This window comes from Triticum aestivum, chromosome 3D (genome assembly GCF_018294505.1).
Source record: "Triticum aestivum cultivar Chinese Spring chromosome 3D, IWGSC CS RefSeq v2.1, whole genome shotgun sequence".
NCBI classification, from domain to species: Eukaryota; Viridiplantae; Streptophyta; class Magnoliopsida; order Poales; family Poaceae; genus Triticum; species Triticum aestivum.
The window spans coordinates 615,193,280-615,205,081 of NC_057802.1; the positions used below are offsets into that span (position 1 = coordinate 615,193,280).

At 48.1% G+C, this 11,802-nt stretch overlaps 1 pseudogene; it reads left to right on the forward strand.

Moving 5' to 3' along the window:
* The first annotated feature begins 2,113 nt into the window (after positions 1-2,113).
* On the forward strand, positions 2,114-4,896 carry LOC123075965 (wall-associated receptor kinase 2-like; annotated as a pseudogene).
* The last annotated feature ends 6,906 nt before the right edge of the window (positions 4,897-11,802 follow it).

An 11,802-nucleotide genomic window follows, 5' to 3' on the forward strand; every position in this document is an offset into this window, starting at 1 on the left:
TTGTAGAATGAAAAATTAAAATGTATGATTCTATAGATATTTACTTGCACCCAATCCAGTAAACTACACCAGCGAGCCAAATAGTAAAAGAAAACTACTCCAGCGATGGCCGCCATGTCATCCATCCGCGGTTTGCTGTCTCGACCCAACTATTGCCTAGTCCAAAGCACCCCTGATGGTGTCCTGGACAAGGGGATACTCAAAAATTTGCGGTACTTGAAAAACGATCGCGGTTCCGAAAAACTTTCGGGGTTTCAACTTGATCACATTTTTTAAAAAATGTTAAGATTTTCAAAATTTGTTTGAAAATTTGCAAAAATGTTCGGAATTCAATAAGAATCACATTTAATATTTTTACTCCTTGCTTTCAAAAAATGTTTGAAATTCAAAATTATTTCCTTGTTTTCAAAAACTTTGTTGGAATTTAAATTTTGTTCACGTTTTTTCAAAAAAATATTCGTATTTTCCAAATATCTTCAAAGTAATTAAAAACTGAAACGCTAATGTACACAGTCGTGCTACAGTGAATATGCTGCTGCCGGCGAGTTCTTAAAACTTTCGTGCTCTCTCGGAAAAGAAAAGAAATGCCCTTGAACAAGTAATAAACAACAACCATAAGCTATGGTGGCTAGTACCAGTGTACCACGCGTTTTCTCTGGTGTTCTCACATAGTCGGATACAAATCTCATGGACCGGTGTGTATGCATATGTACACCCACAAACCCTGGTGGTAACCTACTTTGTCTAGTTCACGTCTAAACCTATCTCCAACTAGTCCACGTACATAAAAACTCCTAATACCATACGGCCAAAGCTCAAGTTTAGCTCTAACCAGACTAGCACTACAAGTCACACCCGTATAGCACACAAACTCCATGGCTTGGAAGCCGACTCTCGAACAAGACCCTTCAAGTATGAATGTTTGGTTCCCTCAAAAAAAAGTATGAATGTTCGGACAACTCCAACAGGTCTCCCTGCTAGCTACGGTTCCTCGCCTCTGCCCTAAAGAAAATGTTCCTCGCCTCTGGCTGACTTTAATAGATGAGACGACACCACTGCAGCCGCATCAATCCGGAACCCAACCCCAAAAATCCGCAGCAATAGCAATTGTGCCGAGAGTGACCATCCACCGATGGCCGTCAAAAGAAGGCGGCCGACTCCGGCGATGAGGATGCTCCCGAGGGCGGGGAGTTCCCTTCGCCGGTCGACATGCTCCCTTCGCCGGCCGACCTGGCTATGCTGCGGGAGAGAATCAAGTCAGATCTGCTAGCCTTCCCGGAGGCGGTGGTGCTGGACGGACGTCAGCTGGTACTCGAATCTTGAGTATAGTACTTTCTCTGTTTCTCTTCATAAAGATCATATTGATGGTTGCCCACACAGCTCGTGATTTTGCATATAATACAGTGGCCAGTAGGGGTACCTTTAACCAGTGCTCAACAAAGTTGCAATTTTATATGTTTAAAGTTGGAAGACTAAGATGAAGAACTAAAAGCATTCGATTGATTGGAGATGCATGTTTTAAATTAGTGTGGGAGGATTGCATTGTCTACCACTTGCTTTAGAGGAAAGCGATGTGCACAATCAGCTACAGAAAAGGATTCTTTTAGAGAGAAAACATATATTTGTATTGGCACACTTGGGTTCACCTCTTGCTGTCAAGTCGAGCATTCGTATTCACTCTTCTCCCGAGAAGCCGGGGTCTCCTGAAATGAGATGGCACCTGGCAGACAAGATAGTATCAGGTTTAGCAAAAGCATGATTTTTTTTGTTGACATTTAGCAAAAGTATCTATCTTTTCTTTTTGTGGGACGCAATCAATCATGTTTCTTTTCTTTTCTTCTGGAGGAATAGAATGAGGATTCCAAAGAGTGTATAAAGTTTGATATGGGCATCTTATTCTATTAATGAATCTGTGTAAGTGGGAGCTCCATTGATGACTGACTGACCATCATCCGTGTGAAAGCTTTTCCAGGACGGCATCCATGTACAGCATGTAATAAGAGTCACAAACATCCATGTACAGAACTCCATGGAAGAAGAGTTCTCCAACTGGATCTACTACTATATAATAAGAGTAAGAAACACATAGCATCATCACCAGCACCAATTCACCATGACGACCTACCTGCTTCTGTCACCGCTCCTCCTCGAGGCAGCAGCAATCATGGTAGTGGCCAGCCAGCAAAAACATGGTGTTACGCCGGCACCGATCACGCTCCCGGGGTGCCCCGACAAGTGCGGCCAAGTGAGCATCCCTTACCCCTTCGGCATCAAGGATGACTGCTACCTCCCAGGCTTCCGAATCACCTGTGATGACACCTTCCATCCCCCCCCCCCCCCCCCCCCCCCCCCCCCCCCCCCCGCGCCTTCTTTCCCGCTGATGCTACTTTCGGCTGGGGGCAAACCAAGACCGAAGTAATCTACTACTCCACCAACATCATCCGCGAGCCAGATAAGTTTATCAACTCATCCTGGTCGCCTGTTGAGCTCTCGGGCGTGTCCGTGGTGGAGGGGAAGCTACTGGTGCACGCCCCGTTCAGCTACGACTGCAGATTCAACTCGACGTGGAACACGGCGAGAACGATAACTATACAATTCCCGTACCAGAGTCCGTTCCTGCTGTCACAGGGAAGCACCGTGCTGATGGGCATCGGGAGATCTGCCAAGGCCCAGCAGAACCTTGGTCCCAGTTGTGAGGCGTACGCGGGAGTCTCCCTGCCCAAGGGCATCAACACGACGGCGTGCTCAGGCTGGGGCTGCTGCCAGGTCGCCATACAGCCCGAGCCGTTGAGACCCGGCGTGTTCGACGTCAGCGTGTATCTTGACAGGGAGTACTACAAAAACAAAGATTGCTCCTACGCCATGCTTGCGGACAAGTCCTGGTACAACTTCACGACGACGGACCTCGACGGCGACGTTTTCTTGCGGAGGAACGACGCCCGAGGGGTGCCCGTCGTGCTAGACTTTGTCGCCGGTTTCGATCAATGTCCGCGACCTCATCAACCAGCGCCCAAGGGATACGCGTGCACCAGCGACAACAGCATGTGCGTCCAAGTCCCCTTCTTTTACACTGATGCCTACATCTGCAGGTGCTTGGACGGGTACCAAGGCAATCCTTATATACCAACTGCTGGTTGCCAAGGTCATATATACTAGACCTTTCATCAATTCGTTCATCTAGTAGGAGTATCTGTGGCATTAATTCATCTATCTAGCTATTTATATTACTAAGAACTATGCACGCTTGCCTGGTTTGTAGACATTAACGAGTGTGAGCGGCCAGATCTGTACCCTTGCCATGGGATATGCCAGAACATGGAAGGAGGATACAAGTGCACCTGCCCTGCCGGAACCAGGGGCAATGCCATACAAGGGCGTTGCACCGATATATTTCCTCTACCAGCAAAGCTGTCACTAGGTAACCAACTTAATTACCCTCAACCTATCATCTAAAGAACCAATTTGGATATGCATATGATTTGGCAAATTTGTTTGACTGTCTTTATATATTGCGGCATAGTCTGATCCATGTTTTTACTAACTGACCTTATATCGATCTGTTTGTTGATCACATAATCACAAAGGTTCACTTGTGCACAAGGTCTATAAATGGTTTGATCTATAAGGTATATAACGTGGTTTCTTTGCTCCCCGTATATAGGTGCAACCGGCGGTCTTTTTCTCATAGCACTTTTGGGGTTTGTCGTCCTTCTCCGTAGAGAGAAAAGGAAGATGAGACCATTTTTTGAGAGAAATGGCGGCCCTGCACTAGAAAAGGCAAAAATTATAAAGATCTACACAAGAGACGAGCTCAAGCAGATTATAAAAACTACAAATTTTATAGGCAAGGGTTGCTATGGTGAAGTTTACAAGGGCTTTCTTGATAATCAACTAGTTGCGGTAAAGAAGCCCATTAAGGACAATATCGCACCAAACGAGCAATTTGCAAACGAAGTCATTATTCAATCTCAAGTCATCCACAAGAACATTGTTAGGCTCGTAGGTTGTTGCCTGGAAGTTGATATGCCGATGCTAGTTTACGAGTTCCTCTCAAGAGGCAGCCTCGATGACACTCTTCACAACAACAACAACAACAACAACAACAACAACAACAACAACAACAACAACAACAACAACAACAACAACAACAACAACAACAACGACAAGAAGAAGGTGACTCTTGACATAGATAAACGTCTAAATATTGCTGCAGAATCAGCCGATGGTCTTGCTTACATGCATTCAAAAACTAGCAAGACAATTCTACATGGTGATGTGAAACCAGCAAATATACTCTTGGATGATGATTATGTACCAAAGATATCTGACTTTGGTATATCAAGGTTGATTGCAAAAGATAAAGAGCACACCTTAACAGTCATTGGCGACAGGACTTACATGGATCCAGCATATCTACAAACTGGCCTACTGACAGAAAAAAGTGATGTCTACAGCTTTGGAGTTGTACTATTGGAACTTGTAAGTGGGAGAAAGGCTACGTATTTGGATAACAATAGCTTACTAAGAAACTTCCTTGATGCTCAGAAAAAAGAGATGATACCAACCGAGTTGTTCGACAAAGAATTTGAAGAACCAAGAGATTTGGAGCTTCTTAGTAGCATTACAAGGGTTGCCATGGGATGTCTTGGTCTTGATGTGGATGAAAGACCATCAATGACAGATGTAGTAGAGCGCCTTCTCGCATTGAAGAGATCTCGTGTGTAGTTATAGATATAAATGTATGCGTGCTTTTAGATTGTAGTATGAAGAACATGTATGCTTTGCTCAACAAGATAGGCATGAGTTTTGTGAACTGTTTCCATCAAAGCAGGGGAGGTGTGCCTTTGCTCTAAGAAAATTATGAATGCATTTGTAAGATCTGGGAGTAAAAGCGTTTTTATGGCAAGGAATCTCAATCGATTAATAAAATTTGTCTTCTTGTTATTAGCCTTTTCAAATGTATAATGGTCACTGCTGATTGTTGATTAGCTTGAATATCCGACAGCCACAACATATTGTTGATTAGCTTGAATAAAATTTATCTTCTCGTTACTAGCCTTTTCAAATGTAACGGGCATGAAATTGGAGTACCAAATATTACTCGGCGGAATTGTAGACTATCCATGTTGCTTCATAATATGCATGTTCAATACATTTGGAGAACTCTGGGGTAATGATGTCTTGAAATGCTTCATGTGCAAAGATGACACCACATTTTCTGGAAGCAGCACCACCATTTTCTTCTTTTTTATTTTCATGTAAAAACCACTCCACTCATATACATACAACAAACTAGTTCCCAGAAAAATATGTACAATAAATTCAGTTTGAATATTGCAACCAGCAGATCCCCCCTTGTTTTCCTTTTGAGCACGCACAATCCAAGCTTGTTTTTTAGCACTCGGAACCCCGCTTGTGGACCCAGTTGTAAGCGGGTGTATAGTATAGAAATCATATCCACCAGCCACCACTCATTGCCTCCCAATGACATCTGTTTGCTCTTGGGCTTCAGTGGAGTAGAGATGGCTGAAGCTTTTGTTTTGGTGTCATGCTTTCGGGTGGAAGCTGGTGAATGTTTTGGTGACGTGGTTTTAACTAAAACCACGACAATAATTCTATGATTCATGCAAGACGGCACCAGTTTCTTCTTCAGGAGCCAGCCGTTATAAGTGAACTTTTATCGTTGGGTCTATCCTGTGATAAAAGAGGTACTCTTCGTACAAAATAGGTTTGATTATTGGTATCTAGGTTAGATAGAGACAAGGTTTGGATTTGAACTGTATACGAGTGATGAGTCCCAAGATTTCTTGTTGTTGCGTAAAACTGGCCCACCCCGCAAAGTTAACATTACAGTAATCAAGCACTAGTAGCATGGCATTTTGGTGTGTTTTCCTTCATCTTTTCTATTCATATCACTTCTCTTTAAATGCATTAAAGGTTGTTTTGTCCTGAATGGATATCCTCGTGTTTTGTTCAAATCTCAAGTGACCCTATGTACTAGTACTACTATGCATTTTGCATACAGTGATAGACTGATAATTCATGCCATGTGGATTTATTGAAATGTTATTTCAGTATGAAATTTGATATATACTCAGTGTCATCCAGTCACGAACCCTGCCATGAGATGAGTTCTTATGAGTGCGGAAGGAGGGACAGAACTGCTGGAGCAGAGTACAGGAAAACAAGCTGAACAATTCAAAAGCTCTACGAGCATTTACAGTCGGGCGCCTCAAACACCCCTCAAACGCCTGGGCGCCTCAAAAATCCACAGCAATCACAATCGTGCCCCAGAGCGACCATCCACCGTTTGTCGTCAAAACGAAGGATGCTCCCGAGGCTTCGCCGGTCGACATGTTCCCCGAGCCGGCCGACCTGGCTATGCTGCGGGAGAGAATCAAGTCAGATCTGCTAGCCTTCCCGGAGGCGGCGGTGCTGGACGGACGTCAACTGGACGATGCGGTCGGCAGGGTCATCAGGGAGTCCAAACCCTCCCCCGTGACGCCGACCGCCCGAGGCATGGTTCGCTTCGGAGACTATGACATCAGTCGGGCATTCATCCACATCAACTGGTTGGGGTTACCCACCAACGAGGACCTCCTGCCCACCGAGGTGATCCCGCCAGGGTGGCTAGATGAGCGGAGGCGGGAGCTAGACGAGGAGGTGTGCAGCCGGAGAAGAGGTATGAGCCCGACAGCTTGCGATTCCTGCTCGCCAAGATCCGCGTCTGACTTGCTCACCAGGGGCTACGTCGAGCTCCCCGAGCTCTACCTTGACTTCACGGTGCCCATCCGGGTTCAGCACCCACCAGCAGTGATGGATGGATGAAGCAGTTTATGCAAAGAATGCACGCCTGATTCCTAGTGATCCGTTTCACTCCTGGTTTTCTCATACATGTACAGTGGATTTTGTGAGCTCCCATGTATCTAACTAAGTTTGTCCGACGATTGCCATTGAAATGCTTTTTGGAGACTCTTGTGTTTGTTTTCTATTCTCACAATGGCCATTGCAATGTTGTTGTGTGCAGTGCCGTTCTAGTTTTCGTGTAACTCGGGCATGCTTCCTTCTCTAGCTGTTTATCTATCTCTTGATAGCATATTTGGGTTACTCGGATGTGTGATTGTGTCAGTCTCGCATTTATGTATACATTCTTGTGTCCTCATATACATCATGTTACAGTTCGGAACATGTTTTCTTGCTTTTTGTGACATGTAACGATTGCACATGTTTTGTGTGTGATCATGAGTTCATGACCACGTTTGCATATCACGTAGGGCTGCGGACCTCCCGCATCAATCACTGTTGATGCCTGAGAAAGCTCCGGCCGCAACGCGCTTCCGGCGACAAATTCGGGTATGGGATCCCTTGATTTGCTGCTCCCAGGCACTTCCACATGAAGCCACCTCCTGACCCATCAACCCTGACGGAATGGACACCGTCGCCGCCGTGTCCGGAGCAGCTACTCTGGGGCCCTTGCGTTGTAGATCTCTGTCGAGTCCATCGTCCCCATGTTGTCACCGGAGCGACGCCACGCGTCTAGGAGGAGCAGACGTGTAGGAAGATCTCACACCGCCGTGCACCACCCTCCAGGTAGCCGCGCCACGGCTGTGGGACATGAGATCCATGCCGGTGGAGCACGGGCTTTCTAAGCGGCCACCTATAGGGAAGGCGAGGGGACGGGAGAGGGAGGAGGAGGGGGCAGCGGGGGGCTAGGGTTTGTGCCCCCGCTCGCCCCTAGGGGATGCAAGGGACGCGAGTTCTGGACGCGCAGATCGAAGATGCCCTAAGTCCAGTCTCTTTATTATTTTCCTCGTCCGACGTGGCAACATCTGTTGTCTTCACCTGGCTACACGTCGTGTCAGCCAGGTCCTGGCATTTCTCGACTAAACAGTTGATTTTCTTATAAGTGCAAAACTTTTACGATACAAATGATTCAAAAGACAGAAGAGATTTTCATGATCCTTGGGCAACATGCACACACAGTGTAGTAGCACCCTGGGACAATCCATGCACTTCCACTAGCACGTACCCATGATTGCCAAGCAAGAACAAGCAGAAAGCTAGCTTTCCACCGTATGTAGCACTTGGTTTATCATTCTTTTTATGAGACACACTTGGTTGTTGCACCAATATTTTTTGAAGATTAATAGATTGAGAAAATAGGGAACTAAAACCCACATCAGAATCTAAGTATTTCCAGCAGAATCAGCCTTATTTACGTTGGCCACGTGAATATATATTTTTTGAACCTCACGTGAAATATTCTTTACGGACTCCCCCAGCATCACGAGTTAGGAAAAGGGAAAGGTAGGCTTCGTACGTCTCCCTCTGGCTGGCTTTGTATACTCCGGCACCGCCGCCACATCAATCTCTAATACCCAAAATCCATCGCCATCGTCCGAGACTAAGTATTGTGGGTCTACCGATGGCCGGCAAGGAGGGTTCCGTCGATGTGGCTGCTCCCGAGGCAGGGGAGAGTGAGGCGCTGGACATGTTCCCGGCGCCCGCGGAGAAGGCGTCCTGCTCGGATGACGCTCCTCTCCGGGAGATACTCAAAACAGATCTGCTAACGTTTCCCGAGTCGGCGGCGATGGATCCACGTGAACTGGACGACGCGGTCGACAGGATCATCAGGGAGTACGACCCCGCCACCGCGACCCCGGTCGCCCAAGGCATGGTTCGCTTCGACGACAACCGTATCATGGCCGCCTTCTACAACGCCGAGGGCCTGGTGAAGATCCCCACCGCCGCGGAGCTCGCGCCCACCGGGGTGTTCCCGCAAGGGTGGCTCGAGGCGCGCAGGCAGGAGCTGGACGAGGAGGTGCAGGCGCACAAGAGGAAGGAACCCCACAGCATGGGTGTCCTGCTCGCCAAGATCCGCGTCGACCTGCTCACCAAGGGCTACGTCGACGTCCCCAAGCTCTACCTTGACTACAGGCGGGAGAAATAAGTTACTACTCCACTTATGTTGCTGGCACTCTAACATCTATCGAAGCATTACAGGCGCTACATGTCGAAAACCAAGTTATATATCCAAGTTACTAGTGTTGTAACTTGTGTAGAGCTAAGTTACGCACATTATGCAGCCCCATCTATATATGGTTGTGTCTTCGTCTTAATTTTCGTCTAGCTTTACTGGGCTGACTTCTCTTCATCTGTTTGTTTACGCTTATTTAGGGTACTCACTTCTGTAATAGCTTGCTTGTGTTTAGGAATTGAAACACTTGGGCTTGGTCGTATGGATCATTCTGTTGAACATGATTACTTAATAAATTGTCACTATATAAAGTTTGCATGCTTAAACATGACACTCTTTCATCTGTGGTGGAGCGGCATTCCATGTGACACATCGACGACGTGGAGCCTCGGCGGCGTGGCCTGTCAAGGTTGATGCGTCAGTATTTGCTCTGAAGATGGATCGATGGAAGACGGTGGCGGCGACGACCTAAGTTTGTCAGACTAGTTTGTGACGTAGACCTAGTATGTGGTTTGGTTGGAGTCTCGGCTTTAGATGTTAGGCTTAGGTGAGAGGTCTAGGTATTCGGCTCACACTTTGTGCATCCCTTAGTCAATGGATAGGAATAACGACAGTTGTTGTCAAGATGGCGGCTTCAGATATATGGATGTATTACTTTGTTAGGTCTCTGTGAATAATTAATAAAGTGGATGCATACATCACCCAGATGGAGAAGCCGGGGGTCATCCTCTTTTCTCAAAAAAAACGTGACACACTTTTATTTAATATGGTACGTACGCACATGCTAACATACACACATACACTCACCCCTATAACGCGTGTGCACACACACTCTAACCCTATAAGCACTTCCGAGAGACCGAGCCGGCACATTATCTTGAGATTAACGATGTTATCATAGACTCCTTCATAGTCGACAGAAACATGTTCTTTCCGGCAAACCGGCGGCGTTAACGAACGTCACTCTCAAGTGTTACCACTTCAATGCGATGTCGCGTCCAGAGAAACAAACTCTCGGTTGTTCGCCTGGCCATGGCCGCTGCCATGTAAGCCTCGTGCTGGCGATGCACATCACCACCTCCTCTTCTCCGAGCCACCAAAACTCCAATAGCAATACCGAAGTCATGGTTCTCCGCACAGGTAGGCGGAGGCAGTGGCGGTGGCAATTCCTTTTCAGGTGGATCTTGGCGCTGCCGCCGCCGCTCTCTGGGCCCTTCGGCATCCACGGCGGCAATAGATCGTCATTTCCTCCGGCGACGAGGAGGACCAGACGGCGCAGCAGCGGCCCCACCTCCTCACAGAGACCGATCTGACAGATGAAGAGATAATGACGGAGCGTTCACTTCATCAGATGGGCCCGGCACCACCATCGCAGGCGCGCGTCAAGGAGGAGCCGCCGTCCCCGTCGTGCCATCACGTGAAGTGCGAGCCGGAGTCCCCACTCTAGCGGGTCAAGGAGGAGCCAAGGTCGCCCCGGCGCAGACCCCGCTGTCTAGATCAGGCACCACGGAGTCCAGTTACATGGTTGAAATACCAACCTTTTTTGTAATCAGGACACCAATTCAAATATCACGAGACATGCGGCGCTGGCAAGTTCAGATGCCGTGTATATATAGGAAGAATATGAGTAACATATACATGGTCATGCGTCCGTGTACGGACTGCTGAGGGCCGTGTTGCGGCATGGAGCATGCGCCATCTCCGGTAGAAGAAGCAAGTTTGGACTCGAACGGAACAAGTCGGCGCCGATTAATTTGGAACCTGCGCCGGAAAGTTTGGTGTGTACTCCCTACGTTGTCCGGACGCGGATTCCCCACTCCAAGTCAATCTCGACTAGACCAGGTAGGGCTCCTTTTGGCTCTGGCTGGCTTTATATAGAGCGAGACAACACCGCCGCCGCCGAATCAATCCCCAAAATCCAGTAACGAGGGGCCGAGCTTTTCCATGGCCGGGGAGCTTCAGGCGTTGGACATGTTCCCGTCGCCGCCGGAGAGGGGCCAATAGCTCCTGTGCGACGTTTTTCATGCGAATTGGAAAGAGTGCGATGTAGTTCGAATGAATGGCTGTGATGCGACGTTTTAGAAGCAAACAATAGCTCCAATGCGACATGGCTCTGTTTAACCATGAAATGAAAAACACGAGGGGTTAGCGATTCGAGTTATGACACGCGGGACCTAGCAGTTACTCGCATGCGGGTGGGACCCACAACTTATCCACGCAAGCATGCCCGTGCTCATCAGCGTGCCCCGACCCGAGCCCGCCCCCCCCCCCCCCCCCCCCCGCCCTCCATTGCTTGCCCTGCCCCTTTCCTTTCCCACCTTCTTCTTCCTCTGCTCCGGCAACGAAGCGCGCCGCCGGCGAGTGATGTCTAGCTCGACTTCGGCCTCCCGCCAATCATGGACGCAGTACGGTCCACTGCCGTTTACAAGATGCCCCGATTGCCCGCGCATGGAGCCTCTGAAGCGTTTGACTTGTGTGAGGGAAGAAAATGGCAACCGTGGGCGCGAATTTGTGAAATACTTGAGCAAGCCACAGCCGGGGCAGGTTAGATCTGTGTTCTTGACCAATCCTATGGTCTAATTTCTCCCGATTTCTTTCTTTTTTCCTCGAATTAGGGCGGTGGATCTGGGTGGTGGATCTAGGATTCATGCGCCGCCGGCCCCCTATTTTTCAGGTTCTGAAGAAATGTGGGCATTTTGAGTGGCTCGATGACTATGTTGAAAGGTTGAAATTGGAGGGATCAACCCGAACCCAAGAGCTCAATTTTGGGGGGCGGCTTGCCGTGGAACAAGCCCCCAATTTGGCGGACAGAGCCGATCCGATGA